The sequence below is a fragment of the Neopsephotus bourkii genome, unplaced genomic scaffold (genome assembly GCF_033783945.1).
Source record: "Neopsephotus bourkii isolate Nb327-2 ecotype Australia unplaced genomic scaffold, CSIRO-AGI_Nbou_v1 NB_1132, whole genome shotgun sequence".
Classification (NCBI taxonomy): Eukaryota; Metazoa; Chordata; class Aves; order Psittaciformes; family Psittacidae; genus Neopsephotus; species Neopsephotus bourkii.
In genome coordinates, this window is record NW_026901618.1 from 327,981 (window position 1) to 349,282 (window position 21,302).

Genomic DNA, 21,302 nt, shown 5'->3' on the forward strand with positions numbered 1-21,302 from the left:
ACTCCCTCATCCTTGATATGCCTAGAAATGGAGTCAAGAATAAGTTGTTCCATCACCTTTCCAGGGATGGAGGTAAGGCTGACCGGTCTATAATTACCTGGGTCCTCCTTCTTACCCTTCTTATAGACTGGTGTGACATTTGCCATCCTCCAATCCTCAGGCACACCTCCCGTTTCCCACGACTTACCAAAGATGATGGAGAGTGGCCCAGCAATGACCTCCGCCAGCTCCCTCAGCACCCGTGGGTGCATTCCATCCAGACCCATCGATTTATAGATGTCCAGATTGCATAGGTGATCCCTAACCCAATCCTCATCTACCAAAGCAAACTCCTCCTTTGTCCTGAGTCCTTCTGGGGCAATAGGAATCTGGGGCCCCCGGGGAGAGTCTGCAGGAGTAAAGACAGAGGCAAAGAAGTCATTCAGCACCTCTGCCTTCTTTATATCCTCTGTCTCCAGGGCACCCACCTCGTTCAGCAGTGGGCCTATATTGCCTCTTGTGTTAGTTTTATTTGCTATGTATTTGAAGAAGCCCTTTCTATTGTCCTTAACCTGGTTTGTCCAGGATCCCACCCCAAGGTCTTCCGCTTCCAAAGTTGATGTTGCTTGCATATGGACAGCGGTAGAGCAGTTGATGTCATCTACCTGGATTTGTGTAAAGTGTTTGACACTGTCCCACAGGACATTCTTGTCTCTAAATTGGAGAGACATCAATTTGATGAATGGACCACTCGGTGGATAAAGAACTGGCTGTATGGCCGCACACAAAGAGTTGTGGTCAATGGCTCAATGTCCAGCTGGAGACTAGTAACGAGTGGTGTCCCTCAGGGATTGGTGTTGGGTCCGGTCTTGTTCAACATCTTTGTCAGTGACATGGACAGTGGGATTGAGTGCGCCCTCAGCAAGTTTGCTGATGACACCAAGCTGTGTGGTTGGGTTGATACACTGGAGGGAAGGAATGCCATCCAGAGGGACCTCAACACACTTGTGAGGTGGGCTGATGCCAACCTCATGAAGTTTAACCATGCCAAGTGCAAGGTCCTACACCTGGGTTGGAGCAATCCCAGACACAGCTACAGGCTGGGCAGAGAAGAGATTCAGAGCAGCCCTGCGGAGAAGGACTTGGGGGTGCTGGTTGATGAGAAAATGAATATGAGCCAGCTTCAGTGTGCGCTTGCAGCCCAGAAAGCCAACCGTGTCCTGGGCTGCATCAAAAGGAACGTGACCAGCAGGTCGAAGGAGGTGATCCTGCCCCTCTACTGTGCTCTTGTGAGACCTCACTTGGAGTATTGTGTGCAGTTCTGGTGTCCTCAACATAAAAAGAACATGGAACTGTTGGAACAAGTCCAGAGGAGGGCCACGAGGATGATCAGGGGACTGGAGCACCTCCCATATGAAGATAGGCTGAGAAAGTTGGGGCTGTTCAGCCTGGAGAAGACAAGGCTGCATGGAGACCTCATAGCAGCCTTCCAGTATCTGAAGGGGGCCTATAGGGATGCTGGGGAGGGACTCTTCATTAGGGACTGTAGTGATAGGACAAGGGGCAATGGGTTAAAACTTAAACAGAGGAAGTTTAGATTGGATATAACGAGGAAATTCTTTCCTGTTAGGGTGGTGAGGCACTGGAATAGGTTGCCCAGGGAGGTTGTGAATGCTCCATCCCTGGCAGTGTTCAAGGCCAGGTTGAACAAGGCCTTGGTTGATATGGTTTAGAGCGAGGTGTCCCTGCCCATGGCAGGGGGGTTGGAACTTGATGATCTTAAGGTCCTTTCCAACCCTAACTATTCTATTCTAGTATATTCTGGTCTATCCTATCCTATCCTATCCTATCCTATCCTATCCTATCCTATCCTGTTCTGTTCTGTTCTATGTCCATGCCCTGAAGTCACAGCATGCTCCTGTGTCAGTCAGTACAGGTGTAACAGGTTTTAGAGGCCTCCACCATCTGCAAACCTGAACAGACTTTGCACACTCTCAGACAATGGATGTTGTAAGAACAAGAAGAAGTAATTGTATATTCTTAGCTGCATTTGTAAACAGAAATATTTCCTTGGCTTATGGATTTGCAATACAATTTTTTGTGTTGCCTTCCATGTTCACACTGTCCCTGTGACTAGGACAAGTGATGATCAGAACTGGTATAAATTAACTGTTTTCATATCAGTAGTAGGGCTGAAGTGAGGAAGGACAGGCACATTAACTATACAGCACACTTTATTTCCAGTGCCAGCTCATGCTAGGGCAGGAAAATTTTCTGGTTACTCCAGAAGCTCTGTTTTGGCTCATGCACCTTTGGAAGTGGAAGCCAAGGTACTTCAGGGAGTTTCTTGTTCACTTAAAATAGAATGTACAGTAATTAGACAAAGCAACCACTGCCAAATGCAATGCACCATATATGAAATACTTAATTACAGAGAAAAGTTATGTGTTCCAATTGACAGAGTAATCTGTACTCTAATTTACTTGTCTTACAACTCATTACATCTGAGGTATTGATTTTCCAGTAGATAGCTTTAGTGGATAAATAACTGCATTTTTTTTCTCAGAGACCTTGGTTTGAGTCTGAGCTGTGAACCTCTGTCAAATGAGCTTGGAAAGCTCAAACCTCTATATTAGGTGGTTTCTGTGGAATAATCAAAGCAGACATAGTTCAGTAATGCTAGTACTTTATAAACAAAGGACAGACAGAAATGAATTACTTTGATGATGTGGCTTTTGAGACCTATAAGACTATGTCCTAGCCAGTAGCTAGTGATCTGTAATTACTTTTTAATTATATATTCCCTTGACTTTTAGGGTTTAATATCTCATTTATTTCAATTATACTATGTGAAACTTCTTACTACTAGCCAAAAGGGGGGAAAAAACCTGGAATCATTAAACCTTGTCTTGATCTTTAATAAAAAGTTGAACACCTCCAGAATGTACTTCACTTTCTGAAGCAGTAGCTCAGTTATGGGTGAGATAACTGCCACCCTTGGCTGGGGAAGCATGAGAAATTATTAGCCTTTGTAACATTTAGCTAAAGCCCTGTAGTTGCAGAAATTATAAATTGCATTATTTTAGAAGTTTTCATTATTTGTAGCTCTGGAACAGATTGGCAAAAGTTATTTGTTCTAAGCAATTCAAAGCAACAAGATCTTCTATTGCTATGTATCACGCTCCTGGTACTTGGGGTTTGATTTGTTTTTGATGTTGTTTGTTTATTACCCTCTTTTATAAATAATTTCCTGGATTGTTATTTGCTGTATTCAGTTTCTGCCCCCCCCCCCCCCAAGTAAATGGTCAATTTCTTAAGTGTTTATTTACTAATTTATTAGTGGAAATATTATGTTATTCACTTTCAAAAGTAAAACAAGTTGCTGCAATTGGTCAGACTCAACATCCACCTAGAACTCCATTTCCAAGGACCAGCAGTATCCAATACCACACATTTTAGAGAAAGATTAAAATCTAGTCTTTCATGAACAAGTTTACAGTAATATCCCTATATGCAATAATATGTGAAAGCAAGCAGGTTGGTATAACTGAAATGTGTTTTTGGCTTCAGATGGAGACTTTCATGTACTTGCAGCAATAACTCCCCTTTTTAATCCTACTGAACTCTTTATTTCAATAGTATCTCGTGGAACTGAGTTTCATATGTTTTATCAGTTTAAAAAATCTCTTCTAGTATATTTCATTATCAGCTAGGATCTTATGTTGCATTTTTCTATACATTATTTATTTTATAGATATTTTGTATTCCCAGGATGGTGTTTTGTTTCTTTCCAAACAAGAGTTATAATCTTTATTTTTCTTTGTTTTTAATCTGTTCCAGTATGGAAATATTGCCGTGTTTCTAATTTTTTTTAATTGCCCTTCTCTGTCCCTTACTATTTCTCATCTTTTTTTTTTTTTTTTTTGTGAAAATGGATGACCAGACCGAAATGTGATTATACCAGTGATCTAATATAATGGCACTTTGATATTTTCTATATTGCTTGTTATCTGTTCCTTAATGAAGGCTGAAAAGTTATTTGGGGTTTTTATACTGCCACTGGACATTGTGCTTTTTGAAAAGATGTCTAATTCTTTTTTCTAAGTGGTTAAGGGTACAAGCCATCAGAATATGCAGGGAGTTAATCTTGTCCTTCCATTATTCTGCATTCAACTTCATTTAAGATGCATTTGCTATTAGGCTATTTAGTTCCCTAATTACATTAGGTTCTTTAGTTGCTTATCAGTCTTGAAGTCATGTAAGTTGGCAAGAAAACAAACATGTCTCTCCCCCCTCAAAAAAGGTAGTTTACTTTCACTATATCATACATTTTGGATCACTTGCATTTTATGCTCTTTCTGTTCAATCTTGAAGTCACATGGGAAGGTGCCTGCCTTTGTGGAGTGCCATTTATTTTCAAGGGATGTCCTCACTTAAAAGCTTGAGCACAGGGAATGGAGTGCAGGCTTAGAACCCAAATTATTCCAGTCCTATTGATTCTTAGAGCATATGTAACTTAACCTGATTTTTGTGGCAGGTTTGAACTGGTTTTCTTTTCAACATTTTCTTCTTTGGAGGAGGTCTTTTCTGAAGGTCTTGCCTTGAGGCTAAGTGGCATCTGGATTTTAACTAATTTTTGCCTTTCTGTATCAACTGGAACATTGTCTAATCCAGTGGCTGGCAATCATTTTAGATGACTGCTGTATCCTGCCCTGCTGACTTATGCTGACTTGTCCCCACCAATATCTAGATCTTTCCCCTGCTCTGTGGTCATGTCAGCCATCTGACAGCTGAATTAAGTAATCCCAAGAGAAGAAAAGCTTTTCATTCCAAAGGAAACCTTGGCCATTTCAATGAGAAAGTACAACATGAGGACTACTGCATGCTTTCAGTTTCTGATTTCCAAACAACCCAAGTAGTGTAATGCAGCCCTAAGGTGCAATAGCCTGAATATTATTTAACTAATCGAACGGGCCAATACTGTAATGAGATCACTAAGGATGCCATAAGGATATGTCTAGGACCCAGGAGTTACTGGGGCTGCTGGAAGCAATATAGTCACCTCAGGGTATAACCTTGCTGAAAGTTGCTTAATCTTGCTGATCTGTCTAAAGAGAAATAACTCGTGTGTAGGCACAGCCTTGCTTTGGGCTGCTTGTTCATGTCTGCATAAATTGCAGCAAATCTGTGGATGTAAAAGACAGTGAGAATCTTCAGTGGACAAAAGAAGCCACTCAAGCCTTCCACCAGCTGAAGAATGATCTCATGTCAGCTCCAGCTCTAGGACTTCCAGACGTGAGTAAACCATTCTTTCTATTCTCCCATGATAAACAAGAGATTGCCCTGGGGATACTGGCACAGAACTTCGGTCCATACCAACGAACTGTCCAAGCAGTTAGATGCAGTGTCTAAAGGATGGCCCGGATGCCTGAGACCCATTGATCCAAGAAGTACGCAAACTTACCATGAGCCAGAAAATGACAGTGCTAGTGTCCCATATAGTGTCTGCAGTGCTGGAAGTGAAAGGCGGACCCTAGCTTTCCCCTCAGAGGTTCCTGAAATATCAAACTGTCATAGTAGAACAAGATGATGTAGACATAGTGGTGACTAACATTGACAACCCAGCTTCTTTCCTCAGTGGAAACAAAGGAGAACCAGTACACCATGATTGCCTGAAAAACATTGAGGCCACGTACTCAAGCCGTCCAGACCTGAAGGATACCCCTTTGGATGATGCAGAAACCTGGTTTACTGACGGAAGCAGCTATGTCGTCAGTAGAAAACGACATGCTGGATATGCAGTTACCAGCTGCAGAAAGGTAATAGAATCTGGACCTTTGCCAATAAACACCTCTGCACAAAAAAGTTGAACTAATTGCTCTGACTAGAGCCTTAGAAATAGCAAAAGGACTATACAGACTCAAGATATGCATTTGGGATTGTGCATACACATGGAACAATTTGGAAAGAAAGAGGACTATTGAACTCACAAGGAAAAAATGTCAAACATGCACAAGAAATAGTGCAACTGTTGGAAATGGTCCAACTGCCTGAAAAGGTAGCAATTATACACATCAAGGCACACCAGAACGTGAGCTCAGAATTGGAGAAGGGAAATGAGGTGGCGGACAGAGAGGCAAAAGGAGCGGCAAAAGGTGAGTTAACAACTAAAGGGGCCCTTAATTCCTGACGGGAAAAATTTCCCTGGAAGGTAAGCCAAATTATAATAAGGAAAATCAGAAATTAATCACAGACCAAGGCAGAACATTCAATGAGGAAGGGTGGGCTAGCACAGCACAGGAAAAAATAATTGTCCCCGCCTCTTTATTATGGTCCCTAGTAAGGAGTGAACATCAAAAGAAAAAACCCCACACTGGAGGGGGGTGGATACCTTGCATAGACATTTAATAAGCAAAATTATGGCTAGAAACCTGTATGTTACTATCCAACAAGTAACTCAATAATACAATCTCTGCCTCCAAACAAATTCCAAAAACAACCCTAGGCCAAAGATAGGCCAGACTGGGAGGGGTGACAGGTCAGGAGAACAATAACAAATTGACTCCACGGAACTGTCAAGAAAAGGGGGGTGTAGGTATTTGTTGGTATTAATGGATACCTTTTCAGGTTGGCCAGAAGCCTTTCCAACTAGAACTGTAAAAGCTCAAGAAAAAACACAATTGATGCTAAGGACATATGCCTCAATACAGAACAAGGCATCTGTCATTTTGAAGTCCATCCAGACAATACTTAAAAAACTATACTTGTATGTATTGTCCAGGACTGTATTTGTTTCAAAACTGCTTATGTTTCTGTGAAGGTAGATGATGATGAAATTATCACTGTTAGAAATTTTTCCAACTTTTATAACTTTATCAAAATTATCAGGTGTGACTTTACATACTTAGCACCAGTTGTATCCCATCAACTATTGAATATACTTTTTGAGTGGTCACCTACTGCAACTGGTGTTCTAAATACACTTCTTCACCCTATAGTTGTTCTTTCAATATTAGTAGGAATAAATTTTATATTCTCTATTGTGCTGTCCATTTGAAATTAGAGAATGTTACAACAAATAGCAGCTCTAACTTCTTTAAGCTCGAAGAGGTACCTTTTATAGAAACTCACTAGAAAAAGAACCTATGTATTAGTAAAAGAATTTACTAACTTGATTGAAAAGGGGGGTCTGATGCGAAGGATTAACCAATGTACGGGGGGGTAGGTCAAGCTGCTTGCTTAAGTGTTACTGCTTGCTTATGCTTATCGTACTTGCAATGTACAGAGGGATAGATCAAACCACTTGATTAACAATGTTACTACTTGTTCATGCTTACTGTACTTGCTGTATATGCTAGAACAAGATATAAAGATGTGGCTGTTGTTAAGAGGTAAGGACTGTGACTTGATTCCCGTTGTTTGGACTGAAATTGGCTCTGTGCTTTGGACAATGACCAAGCCTCCAGGGAGCATGCGTAACGACTAAAGGTGAAAAGTTCAGGCTCGAGGAAGACTCATTTACTTCATCTTGAGACCCTCGCCCATGACCACTCGAGGCACTGCGCAGGCACAAAAGACTTCTTAGCTCATTATAATACAAAGCGGGGGTTGGACGTGAATATATGTAGGTGTGTTGTGCAACCTCATGCCTATGTATAACTTCAGAGGATAAATGTAAAGGGGAAACATAAATGTAAAGGTGCACATGCCTCGGGAGGAGCTACCCCCCATGTGCCTCAGCGCTGAATAAAGCATACCTACTTTACAACTTTAACAAGTTGTGGAGTCTATCCGTGCACCAGTACCTAAAGTTAGAGCTGTAGTTCATGGCTTCAGAATTTTATTTTTTTTCCCTACGTGGATACTTGCTTTCTCCTAGAGTATAATTTATTAAAACTAAGAATTGGGAGCAGAGCTTTTTATGTTAGAGTATAGAGAAGCCTGGAGCTCCTTTAAGTGGTCTTGATCAGTAAAAGAAAACACAGATGCCTTTTAGCCAAACACTTGTAAATTATTATGGTTTTGATTTACAAATATATTCTTTTTCATCTTACACATGGTCATGTTTGTGGGCCAAGGGGACACAGAATGTGTGGTCAAGGAGAACGGGAACTAACAATGTTCACAGCAGCAGAACATCTTTGTACAAGCACTTGCCTTAGGTAGAATGTCTTTGGCCAAGCACTTGCCTTATTCAAAACATGTCCAGGCAAACACTTGTGATGTTTGTAGCAGCAGAAAGAACATGTTAGAACATGTCTGGGCAAGCACTTGCCTTATCTGGAAAAACAGTTGCTTAAGCAAAGGCACATGAACGGTAACACGATTGGCTGAAAAGGCGCATGATCAGTAAAGCCATTGGCTGATGATGGCTAGGCAGAATACTGTAAAAGCCTGTAAGCTCACTCAGTAAATGTCTCTGGCTGCACCACAGCTGGAGTCTGTGCCTTGTATGCCACACGTATGAACTGACCTGTAGACCTACGTGCAATAGTCCAGAAAGACTGATTGGAATATTAATAACAGAACTACAAAGCCTATCATACTGATATTTGTGTTCTTGGTGTCAACACTACTTGGCATCATGACATTCCCATTTTTGTCAGTTAAGTTCTTAAGTTGACTAATTGCTAGGTTTCAGCAGTACACAGAAATTTGATGCATCATTAAAAGATCACTTCAGAAAGATTTTCTGAAATAGGTTGGTCTTTTATGCTTCTAAGTCTTTCAGGATCTTAAACTTTTATCTGCAACATTTTTGTTGGGTTTGGATGGTCATAATAAAAAGCCTGTAATTGAACATAAAGACAAAATAATAGGAAAATATTTATTACTATGTCTTCACACCCTGCCCAGTAGGCTTGAATGCTTGAGCACTTCTTGTTTTTGTTTTTGTTGCATTCATGACGTTGATTTTTTGATTAGTCTGAGCTTCCTTTTATGCACTGTAGAATAGTAAATGATCTTACTTGCACATGCCAAGATTTTGGCACTTCATGAAGTTTTGTTTTCTTTCTAGTCTTTACTCCTTCACTTTCCCTCCAATCAATTTATTTGTATGAGATAAATTTCAATTATCTATATCAGAGGTGAAAGAAATACTATTTTCTTCTTGAAGCCATTTTAGTATTTTCTTTATGAAGCATTACGCTACCAGAAGCTGTAGCAATACAGCTAAAAAGTAAAATCTCCACAAGACACAAGTTCTGACCGTGTGTACCATTTCCTTAGCAGTAAGATGGAGCACGATCTTGACCATGTCTCAGAAGTGCTATTTTGGATTCAGTGAAGCTAATAAGAAAGTAAATAACATTCATCCCATGTTGAAGCTGAAGGTAAACATGCTGCTCATTTTTTTGTCTCATTCCTTGAATCTCTAGATTTTATGAAATCTTTTTTGATGATGTATGTGGGCTATCGGCAAGACCCTAGACCTGCATTATTATTATTTTTTTAAAGTTTTTTTAGATCAACTTTTGTCTGGAGATTTGCTAACAACCATGTAACGGCATAAGTAGATTATCAGGAGTTATACAAGACGGTAGATCTCTCAAGCTTTATTGCATAGACCTGTTCTTATCTGGTTTGTGAATAATCTGTTATGTTATTTTTCTCCTTTCTAGTCCATATGTGGTGTCTCTTAGAGTTTGTCTATATGAGAAGTTAGTGTGAAGGCTATGAGTATAAAGTGCAATAGGTATGCCATGCTGTGTCTGTGAGACCATTCAATATGAGCACACTTAATATGAGTTGGCTTATGCGAGATGGAGAAGGCTGCCTCCTTCTTTGTGCAGAGTGCTTGCAAGGGGAATTAAAATTGAGTGGCTACTGTGCTGAGAATTTGTACCCCTTGTACTACCCACGCTCAGAAAACCTCACTTTTACTGACAAGCATTCTATTTGGTGTAAACACAGTAAAAAACTAAACTGTTACTGTCACCAGACCAAGACTAAACACACAAGAAAACATAGCTGAAAGTATGTCTGTATTGCATGCTAGATTTGTGTATAAAGTTAGAGTGTCTGGAGTGAAAAGTTACCATGAGTTGCTTTGGCACCCTTGTTTTTCAGAATAACAGTGTTGTACAGAGCATTGCAGGTATTTTGTTGAACAGTAAAATTATTTTATCAGGGGCAAAAGGAATAGGTGTACTTACCAAAAAATGAAACTGTACACTAGGTGTATAGTGAAATACAGGTACCTGCTAGACGCAAAGAGATACACCTGAGTAATTTTATTGTGTTCCTAATATTCTCATAACAAACTAAATAGTCATGTCAGAAAATAAAATAGTGACTGTTAAATGATTCACACTGCATGTGCTTGAAAGTTAATCAAAAGTGTTTGAGTCTGGGTTGACTGTGCAGTTGTATAATCAAGAACCTGCTTACTTTGAAAAGATGTGCCTAATGATTTGTCAGGGATTTGATGGAGTCTCTGCAGTACTGACACTTGGCAGACTGCTGTATCTGGCTCATATCTGGATGTACTAATGGACCTGCAGTGCTGCTTCTTCCCTTATGTTTATCAGGAAATTCATTCTTCTGTCGTCTGAACCCTTATGCTCAGCAATCCATGGATCTAGTAGTCTTCAGATCCTGCCATGTAATTCATTTGACATGCCACTTCACAGCAACATTGTTAAGGCTGACAAGTCCAATGCATAAACTCTCTTAAAACTCATGACACTTAAACCCCAACAAAAATCCCCCTTATATCCCATAGCTCCTAAAAAATGTGGCTGAGCTGTATGCACAAATGAAACAAGGCTGTAACACAGACAAGAGTTAACCTTCTCAGACAGACAACTCACAATCACCACCATACACACATGTACGCTACTGACTTCTGCAGTGATCTTTTGTATTCCAAGGCATCTTTTCCTTGTGTTTCAGGAAGGCCCTGAAATGCCTTTGAAAATAATGAAATATGCAAAGATCCTGCTCCCTGCTGTACACAAGTACAGTACAGTACAAGTACAGTACAAGCTCTGATTTCATTTTTCTTCACCACCATAGAGCAGAGTGAAGCAGAGGGACATTGTGGTGTTCAGTCTTGCTTCCCCATATCCATATGCAGCTGGATGATCTAATTTTAGGCCTGCCAGCTTTTGCAGTGCTAAGTTAACAGTATAGATCACATACATGCTGCATTACAATGATTTTTAAATGAGATTTATTCATTTAAAGTGGATGATAAATGGTTCTCTTATCAGAATCTTGCAAATAAGATTAAAGCAAGATTATTTTTGTGGAATGAGAGAACAGCTGGCAAAAAGTTAATGTCTCTAGGTCATACTGTGCCTGTCTGACCTTGCAGAAATGCATAATGACTATGGGGATCATCCAGATAGTCTTTTTCGCTTCCTAAATCCTGTTTGTGTATTGCAACCAGATGCTGCCTTGATTTCTGATATGTTGTGAGTTATGTGAGCACTGTGACAGGCTTTGGCAGATGCAGATAGTGGCCAAGAGAGTACTGTCTGCCCTGGCCTTTCAGGGAATCACGTGTACATACCAAGTCTTTTCCAAAAACCTATGTTCCTTCAGCATTTTAGAAGGCCTACCATACTGTACAGAGTACCTTGAGCATGCTCTTCTCAGGATTAGCCTATCCTGCAGGACCCTTGGACTTTGTCTCTTCTGGATTCCAGGAAACATCCTGATTTTTCTCCCATTTCGGATTTCAAGAAACAGCATAAGGGCTGTGTGACAGCCATTGCAGTTCTTAGTTTGCAATGTGGCCCAAAGAATTTGCGTTGCATGTCCTTAATATGAGGGTGGAGGAAGCCAAATCTATGTGGACTTGTCAGTATTACATAGGCAGAGTAGCTCCTGAAGTGAATTATTCTCAAAATTTGTTTCAGAGTAAACAAGTTGGTTCAGTCTGAGGCACTGAGAGCTAGCTCTTCTGTCAGTGAGAACAATGGGTATTTCCTCCTATGAACTATCTCAGACTACAGGCTAAAACTTTTCATGTTGTTTATTGTATTCAGGCAGAAGCCCTGGCCTTGGCCCTGGAGCTCTTCTGGCAGGAAGTTGGCTGTACTGAAAAGGCAGCAGGATTGCAAAGAGTTGCCCACATGATAGAAGAACTGGAGAGGACAGAGAAGAGTTGACAGTAACACTAGAATTCTTCTGTTTCACAAATTCCTGCCCATCCTAGATCCTTGCAGGTATGGGAGATGGAAGGGAGGTCTTACAAACTGAAAGTAATCCTTCTCATGTCTTATTTTGCTAATACATCTACATCTTCTGGTGATTTTGATCAGAGGAAAACAAATAAGGTATATTCTTACCTATATTACCTCAATTTACTTAAGAAATAAAGTTATACAGTTGACTTATCATATGTTATTGGTGAATGAGCTTTGACTGACATCCTCACTCTAAGGAAAATGTAGGCCTTTGTTATGCAAAGTGCATGGTTTGTAATTGCATGTTTCTCCTGTGCCACTTTTCTTCATCATCTGTCCCATAAAAAAGAAATCCAATCCCCATTGCTTGATTTTTCTGCTGCTTCTCAGACACTATTTTTCTAAAATTTCCTAGCTATGACTTTGTCTACAAAGTCTATAGTTGATGGCATTTTGCTTCACCTGCACAGCCCAGCATGCTCTGATAAATTAACTGTATTTGACTGCAGATTTAAACTGGAACGTAGTGCAGAGTAGGAAATCATTGGTTTCTTCCTTTTGATTCTGATTACTAGTCTATAATCTACTCAGAACCTAGTGATTTGAGAATTCTTTGTTGCTAAAAGTAGTTGTCTATTTTAAAGTTTTGAGTCAAGTCCAATGTTCAGTGTTAGGCCAAATAGTGGGCAGGAATGGAAAAAATAAATTCCTGCTCTATTTTGAGGTGGTGCTTTATAAATCTTCTCCAGGTCAATAAGTGACACCTGTCCCCTCTACAAAAAGAAAGGAATACAAGCATTAGCAGATCCTCTAGATCTGGTAATGGTTCATCAATTGTCCCTTAGTATCCCTTTGTGTAGTGATGTGTAGCACATAGGACAGTTAGAGACCTGGGGTATAAGACTGAAGATTAGCTTCAACTAAATTCTCATGCAAGCCCCTGTTGTCCTCTTCCAGTACTTACACAGATCCATCTATCTATAATATACTGTTTTGGGGGGAAGAAAAGAGTCCCCTGTGAAATTTGAAGTCAGTGAAACACCAGAAAGCATTAGATATTTTGAAATACATATATAGACATATATCTAGAAACAGGTTCTAAAAACTGTTGAGAACAAAATGCCCCGCAGTGCCTGGTGCCTACAGAAAGAGCTCAATACAAATAGTTTGTGTTAATCTTTTGTGCCTGGACTCTGAACTCTGATGTTTTACTCCTCAAAACATATGTGAATCAAGCCATATTAGTAATTCTACTGAGCAGACAAAAATCAAAGCCTGAATAACAGAGAAAAATGTTCTGTCTTTTAAACCACTCTCAGCTTTTCCTTAGAACATCACTACAGGACTGGCCTAGAAAGAAAAAAGCAACTGGGGATTTCAGAGTGCTCAATGTCCCTGCAGTGTATGAGACCACTGAAAATTAAAGGCACACTGAAAATAAACTCCTTTAATAAAAACCCATTGTTGGCAATCAATAAGAATTCATTAAGACATCATTTTATAGATCAGAAATTGAGATTAGAACAAGTAAAATTTATAGTTATCATATGATTGATGGATTGGATGGAACTCCGTTGACTTCCAGGTTGGATAAAGTTTCTTAAGTACTGTTTAATCTCAATAAATATTAAAAGACATTTTTGGCTAATCTGAAGAAAAGGTGTGTTGTAGTTTATGCTCTAAAATAGTTTATAGGAAGTTGATTCAAGCATGGAGGAGCCGCTTCTCATTCTAGTCATGAAATAAAAGAATGCACTGGTGGATATTGTAAGATGTCAAACTTAAAAGTGTATCTCAAAAATAGGAGGCATTGAGTGTAATCGATTTCTCTGTGTACCGACTTCTGATAGTTTATGGTTTGTATATGTTTATCATTCTATCTATAGCTGTTAATTTCTGAGATGTTTCCAGTGAAAATGTGAAGGGCAAAACATGAGAATGAGAACACCTCATTCAGTGTAATATTTTTTTTAATCTATTTCACATCATCTCATTTTTCACTAGTGATAGAAATTAACCCAGCCTCCAACTGATGTAAATTTGCATATTTATGTTGACCAGAATTTTATCCAAACTACCATTGGGTTATATGTCTGATGCAAGTGGACCAATCTAACCTCAAAGATTTGACCAGCTTTGGGCAGGAGTGTGTGTGTGACTCCGCATATTCTTTTGTTCTGTTGATTATCAGGTCACTATTTGTAGTGGTGCTTTGTTTGCACAGGGAGAGTATTGCACTATTTTCTTTTAAAAATATATAAAATACTAACAGAAAGGTCTAGTCAGCTGGATAAGTCACAGGTGAAGCAACTTCGCTGATGGCAAGTTTTGATTGTGTATGTCAACTATTTCCAGTGAGAGGGCCATTCAAATGAAACAAACAGCATTAGTTTACACCAAGTTACACTTTACATTGCTAGGCATACTTGGTGCATCATCAACCCGTGAAGAGTCTTGGCACTTTAATGTCTCTCAAAGCTCCTTTCATGGCACAACTAATTTGACAGCTGTCTAAATTACAGCAATGTGTGTTAATGTTATATTTTCTTAATACTGAAATTAAAGTTTGTCTCCCAGACCAAAATTTCCATCTCGGTCTGTACTTCACAATGCTAACTTTGGCATCAGTAGTCTGATAAATTGCTCAAAACAATTTTCAACCAGTCGGAGCAGATATGATTTTCTTCACTTTGGATGAATATCAAAAGTAGATCCCCAACCAACTGCTTCATCTTGCCAGATATTACTTGATAACACAATGTCATTTTGTAGTGACAGGCCATAATTTTGTTCTTATTCCAAACATTGCCTATCGCTGAAGTTCAGTTCACAACTTACAATCTAAAATAGTATCATAAGCTCACATCACATAGAATATCCCAGTGAGGGGTTATTTAAGGAATAGTTTCCAAAAACATGGTATGATCTTACGCTTTTTAGATCCAATTTGTAGCTTATATAATTTCTGATGAAATAGTCAATCACAGAAGTTGAAAAGCAACTGAAGCAATGGGACAGAAATCCCAGATCCAGATTTTGGGATCAGCTAGTGATAATTCACAAGGAAAATATTTTCTATGAGTATGGTTTATACTAGGCTTCTGAAATGAATTGGGAGAACTAAAGATCATTAAATATAAAGATGTAAAAGTCAGTTCTCAATAATATATCGTATGCTTGATAAACAAATTCGCTGACCACTTATCAGGTGTATTTTAATTTCAGTCCTCTGGATGCTGGCCAAAATACCGTGATTCTTCTGTACAAATGGTTATGAAACTCTTGCAAATCATTGACATTATTAAATCATTCCATATAATATACAGTTTTGAAAATAGTTTTCTATCTTTTATTTTCCATCTTACTTCATCTTACTGTTTTCTCTTGAAGTTTTGACTGATGTTGCAGGTACATTCCAGAGCCCTGCATGATTGTGCTGATGACAAGAGAATATCTATACAGGACATTTTCTGAGTCTTCTAAATATAGATGACAGGATTTTATACCACCTGACCATCTGACTTTTCAGAGATAATTAAAGGGATTGGCCTTCCACATAGAGAGTAAAAAAAAAAAAAAAAATAAAAGAAGAAAAGGCAGCTGAGTCATACCTAAAATCATGCTGATGTATTTTAAGAATCCATTTTCCCTTCTGTTTTCATTCTTTTGTTGGAGATACTTTATCTCATTTATTTAATTTTCTACATATAGAAGACAGTAATAGGTCAGTCTCTTGAAAAATTTTCACTCCTGTATTGTACTGATTGGCAAGAACTTATTTCATAATAGTTACTGTTCAGAGTAAGATTTTCTTGAATTTTATTTAGGATCAAAAAAGAGCATTGGCTGATTGTAACTTAGAAGGGTAAATATTATAGGGCAAGGACTACACTTTAAAAGAGGGTAAATTTTTAGGACTTCCTTTCATCCTTTTTAAGGTATAGAGAGAAGTCCCATGTAACCATGATACCTTTGCATATAATGTCTTCATACAATAATCATCATTCAAAGAGAGTTTTTCTCTGCTGTCTTAGCCTGAATCTTATTGTCTTAGCCACAACAGTTCTTACAGCTATTTACAGAATAATTTTATTTAATTAGGTGGTATTTGTTAGCACAAAGTTGATGGTTAATTAGGGATAATTCTATGCTTAAATGAACTGAATATCTTTCCAAGACATGTTCCAGTCATATACAGTGTGAAGGCATAAATTTCTTCATAGTCGTATTACCTCAGGGCATCTTTTTTTATACAGTTTTACCCTGCCTCTAGTGGCAACTACATAGCATCCTGTAGGTCCAGGGGTTTACTTTAAAAGCACAGAGTAATACCTGGAGGAAATAATACTTACAATTACTCCTACTACAGCAACACAAATTATCAGAGTTCTTTTGCAGTAGGTGCTTTACATGCATGAGGGTAGAGTCTCTGCCTCAAAAGGCTTCTTGTCTGAATAAGCACAATTGAGAAAAATTAGCTATTATTGTCTTCACTGGCAAGAATTGAAAAAAAGTCATTCACTGAGTAGGCTTATGTCATGCAGGAAGCTGACCGATTGACCATAAGTATTCTCAGTTCCAGTACAATACTTTAACCAAAAAAAGTCCTTATTTGTTAGATATCTGAGTGAGAACATCCTGCTATATAGCCTGACATTCCTTTCTCTAGAAAACATTCTCCTACTGCTAATCTTAATCTTAGCTTTTCTTTTTTAAGTCCTATAAACCTCTGAATTTATATTAAATTATTGGAAGAAAGACTGTGAAGTGATTAAAGGCAGTATATACAATAACTAAAACACTCTTAGGAATCAGTTCAGTTTTATTGCATGTAGTCTGCTCAGCCAAGTCATATATGTCTAGTTCCAGGTACTTGCTTCTTGTCTCTGTATAGTGTTGGTAGGAAATTGGCACCATAGGTGTTCTTTACAGGAAGGAATGATTTATGTCCCAACATAAAATGAGTTTGAACAGCTCATAGGATCTGAAAAATGCCAGTTAATTTTCCCTTTGATTTTCTGCAGTGTTAAGGAGTAGTTCCCAGGATATTTGTTGGCTGACCTTGCAACCTGGAACATCATGGTCTAGTGGTACTTCTTGCAGACCAGCTGGCAGCCTGTTATAAATGTATGAACACCATATGCATGTATATGTTAGTGCAACTTTCTTTTCCCTGCAGCATAAAGCTTTAAGTCCGTTGGTTATTCCTGCTGCAGTTTGCTGAAGGTTTGATAACTAAAGGATGATGTTAAAGAGGAGGGAACAACTTTTGTCATGTCCCCATTTCGGTCTGAAGAGACCTGTCAGCACACAATTCAGCAGACACTTTGCTGTGAGGAAGGGATCCAGGGAAGAGAAGATGCACATCTTTTGCTTATGCAATGGAATATCCCATTCAACCTGATAACACTTTTACAACATTCAAGGAGGAAGGTGTAGTTTTCTGCCACCAGACTTGAAAGAGGAGATATAACAGCTTTCATCAGGTTGTCATGCCATCAGGTTCACAGCCAAACAACCTCAGCATGAAGCATTATCCACTTTGCTGTTAGCCTGGACTGCTATAGAGCACAGCCAATCACAGTCATATAACATTTGTTTCTGCTATGCAAGTATCTGAAAGAACCAAACTGAGAACTGTTTTTTTTTTGCCATCTGTCTGGTGCAGGGCTTCAATACAAGGGGAATTTATTGGTGGACCTTGTAAACTTGGATCAAGTTGATTAACTCTGTTTCCTCAAAAGGAGAAGTGGTTGTTTGTACCACTCCCATGTTTCACCTCAGCACTGGACAGGTAAAGAGTACATTAAGTTATTACAGTCTTCTACCTGATTTTATATGTGTTCTTCTAATGTGCTGATCATTGTGTTATCTCATCACTTAAAAATTTGACAGAATTACTAGCAGCTACTGTGACTGTCACCTTACGAATATAACAGGAAGTATTGCACGTCAATCTCTGTTAGTTATTGGATTGTACTGATTTGTAGGTTCTCTTGGATATATATGAAAATAAGATTGCCCTTAGGACAGCAAGGATATTTTAAAATATTGTCTAAATCCACTTAAAGATACAGAATTCTAAGTCCTGATGCTTTCTATATTTTTATTATATGATGAAAGCAAGCTGTCTTTGAAATTTTGAGAAAATGCTATTATACCACTGTATAAATCCACATTAGGCTTGGATCTTGACAGCTTTAAACAATTCTGGTTCCTCCATCCCAAATAAAATGTAAAATATATTAAAAAGAGAGATGAATAACAAAGATAATCATGTGTATTCAATATTTTCCATAATATGAAAAACTTAAGGATAATAACGCTGTTTAGCCTGGAGAAAAGTTGACTAAGGGACAACATGCTAGAAGTCCATAAAGCCTGACGTAAATAAGGTGAGTAGAGTTCATTGTCCTTTCCAGTGTAAGACATAGGAGACCTCAAATGAAATTAGAAGGTGTTAGTTTCACAGCAAAAAGGGGAACTTGTGTGTGTAATGTGTAATTCAGTCAAGAAAGTCATCACCACAAGATGCTGAATATTTTTATGGTTTTATGGAGCAGTTGACAGATTCATGGAAGAAAATCCAAGGAGGTCTGCTTAACTGAAAGCTCTTACTTCTGCCTCAATAAACTGCAGGAAGCTGGGATGGTATTGTAGGTAAATGTTTATTTTCTTCCACTCTGCTGTAGGCAGAGTGTTACTGGCCAGTGGTAGAGTTGATGGTATGGCATAGATTCAGTATGATACAGCTGTTCTTTACATTCTTGTGTCCCAGAATCACTATCGCTGCTACAATTGAGAGATTTACTCTGGTTTTGATGTGAAAAACTCTCTAAAAAGTTTTGATGTGAAAAACTCTCTAAAAAGTTTTGATGTGAAAAGCTTTCTAAAATGAAACGATGCAGGTTTCAATTTCTAAACAAAATACCCTCATGAAGACTGATGCATTTTTTTATAGCTAATTAAAATATAGCTAGCTGTTGAATAATTGTAGAAGTAATAATGGAAAACTTGGAAAGGCTAATGATGAACTCTACAACCACCTTTTCAAACATGCCCTCTCTAATGTTTTATTGTCATACATAACCGAAATACTAGCATTCAGGGTTACTGATGTCCCCAGACTGGATCTGCCAAGACACCTAGATAAGTTAAGCATCCGCTTCTTGCTGAGGTTCAGAAGTTGGCATCTTCCTTGTTTGACCTTATGGAAATCCTAGCCTGAATGCCTGTGTATGGTGCTGTGTATGCAAATTAGCGTCTTGTTATTTGAGGCACCTGTAAGAAAACTTGGCCAGATATCTTAAAATGAAGATTAACATTCATCTGGCACACACACCCTGGAACAGAGTGTCTCTTCCTCACAGAGATAGAGATCTGAGTAGCAAATGCTTTCTCCTTTTGTTTGGATTTGCTATGCACCTCTGCTTTGATTTTATGTTCTGTAAATATATTCTAGAAACATTTTTCTCTCTAATGACTAGCTAAATATAAGAGAAGGAATAAATCTTATATCATTCCTCCAAATCCCGAGCTATCTCTCTGCATGTATTTCTGGATTAAATAGTTTTTTTTCCCCTTACAGTTTGTTTCCCTCCCCCCCCCCCCGATTCCTGCTAAGTCTTTTGCAATAATTCTAGAGGTACAGCAGCCTGATATGCCTACCCATCACCAATTTTCTATATGGCCAAGAAAATGTCAGGGATGTAATGCTGGCAATATCTTTGGAGACCAATTCAGATATAAAATATAAAGAATCCTGGTTTACAATTGACGTTACTGAAGTAACTATTTGCTAGGCATCATTACTGTATACAGTAGGAAATAGGTACAGCTATTACTTTAGAAAAAAACGATTTGTGAAGCCTGTCATAAAAGACTAAGAGAATACCTTTTTTGCTTCACATCTCTTAACTGCCTCCATAAAATTTAAGGAATTGCAATAAAACTTGGGATATGCTTTCACTGTGAGCTCTGTTTGGCAGTACTTAGGAGATTACCTTGTGCTCAAGACCAATTGGAATGTTTGCACATAAGAAATTATTTAAAATTGTATTTATTTTCTGGCCTTTTTTTAGTTTAAAAGTTCTTTCTCAATCTGACTCTCTTGCTTTCTCTCCCCATCTCTTTCTCTTTTTAAAACAGAAAGATCTTTAAACAGTTCACTGCCTCCTTGGCATTTCTTCATTCTGCTTTTCATTTCATGGGAAATCTCCTGGGCTCTGACCAGTTCAAAAAGCAACTTTGTAGTTTTCTACGGTAAATGACTGGCAGTATTGGGAGCTGTGCTCTTTGTCTGACAGACAACTGCATTCACAAGGCTAAGCATTTGGACTGAACTTTTAATTTAACCCCACTGACTTCTTTTTCTCCATCTCTCAGCATTGTCTGCATTGTATTTCCTACCATAGCAATGTATCTTTTGTTTCTGAAGCAGCTGCGTTTTTTTCTGTGATCCTAAATGTAGCTTTGGTGCATAGTTTGGGGTCTAATGAAGATGTGCTTTGTGTGTGTGCTGTTGCATATAATAGCCAGAGACATTTAGAAGGTAGCCCATGCCAGAAGAAATAGAGCTTGTTACTCTTTCATAGTTCACAGGAGACTGATATCATGTCAGTCTATTTAGTGATGAAAAAAAAAAGTGCTAGTAAAACTATCAGTTTTGTGGAAATTGTAAGTAAAATACTAAAGGATGAATTCAGCTGGAGCTTGAATAACTCTCATATTAGTGTCTCTGTGCAGAAATCGTGGCATGCTGATGAGATGGTTTGAAGAATTTTTCGATATCATCTGAATACCTTTGTAGTATCTCATGTAGCAGAGTACTGTGATAGGCCTCATTAGTTTACATGCTTAAAACTGTGTGTGCTTTGGTGCTGTCAGCACACCCCTGCAAGATTTTGCTGTTGCAGTTGTGGTGTGGATGGAATCTGTGTGATGTTTCCATGAGGCTGGCTGCTTCTTCCTTGGAAGAGGTAGAGAATAACATGTTTTACTCTGTTGATCAGACATCTGTACCAGCCCAGGGCTAGAATTTGGACTGCATCAACTACCTTCCATAGAAAAAGAGAGGGCAAAGTAAGTGTGTCATTCATCTATACTCAGACTGGGATTCACTGCCAGGATGCACCACAGAAACATCTCGGCCTGTGAAAAGTACCTTTAAACTCAAATCTAGCCCAA

General features: G+C 38.7%; 1 long non-coding RNA gene across 2 annotated transcripts in view; it reads left to right on the top strand.

Moving 5' to 3' along the window:
• Positions 1-21,302, top strand: part of LOC133217295 (uncharacterized) — a 78,681-nt gene that overhangs the window by 14,246 nt on the left and 43,133 nt on the right. The window contains exon 2 of one of the 2 annotated variants that reach the window (XR_009726849.1): positions 17,785-17,910. The exons of the other annotated variant lie outside the window; for it this stretch is intronic. This is a non-coding gene — a long non-coding RNA (uncharacterized LOC133217295). The remainder of the gene's footprint in view (positions 1-17,784; positions 17,911-21,302) is intronic. 2 annotated transcript variants of the gene reach the window in all.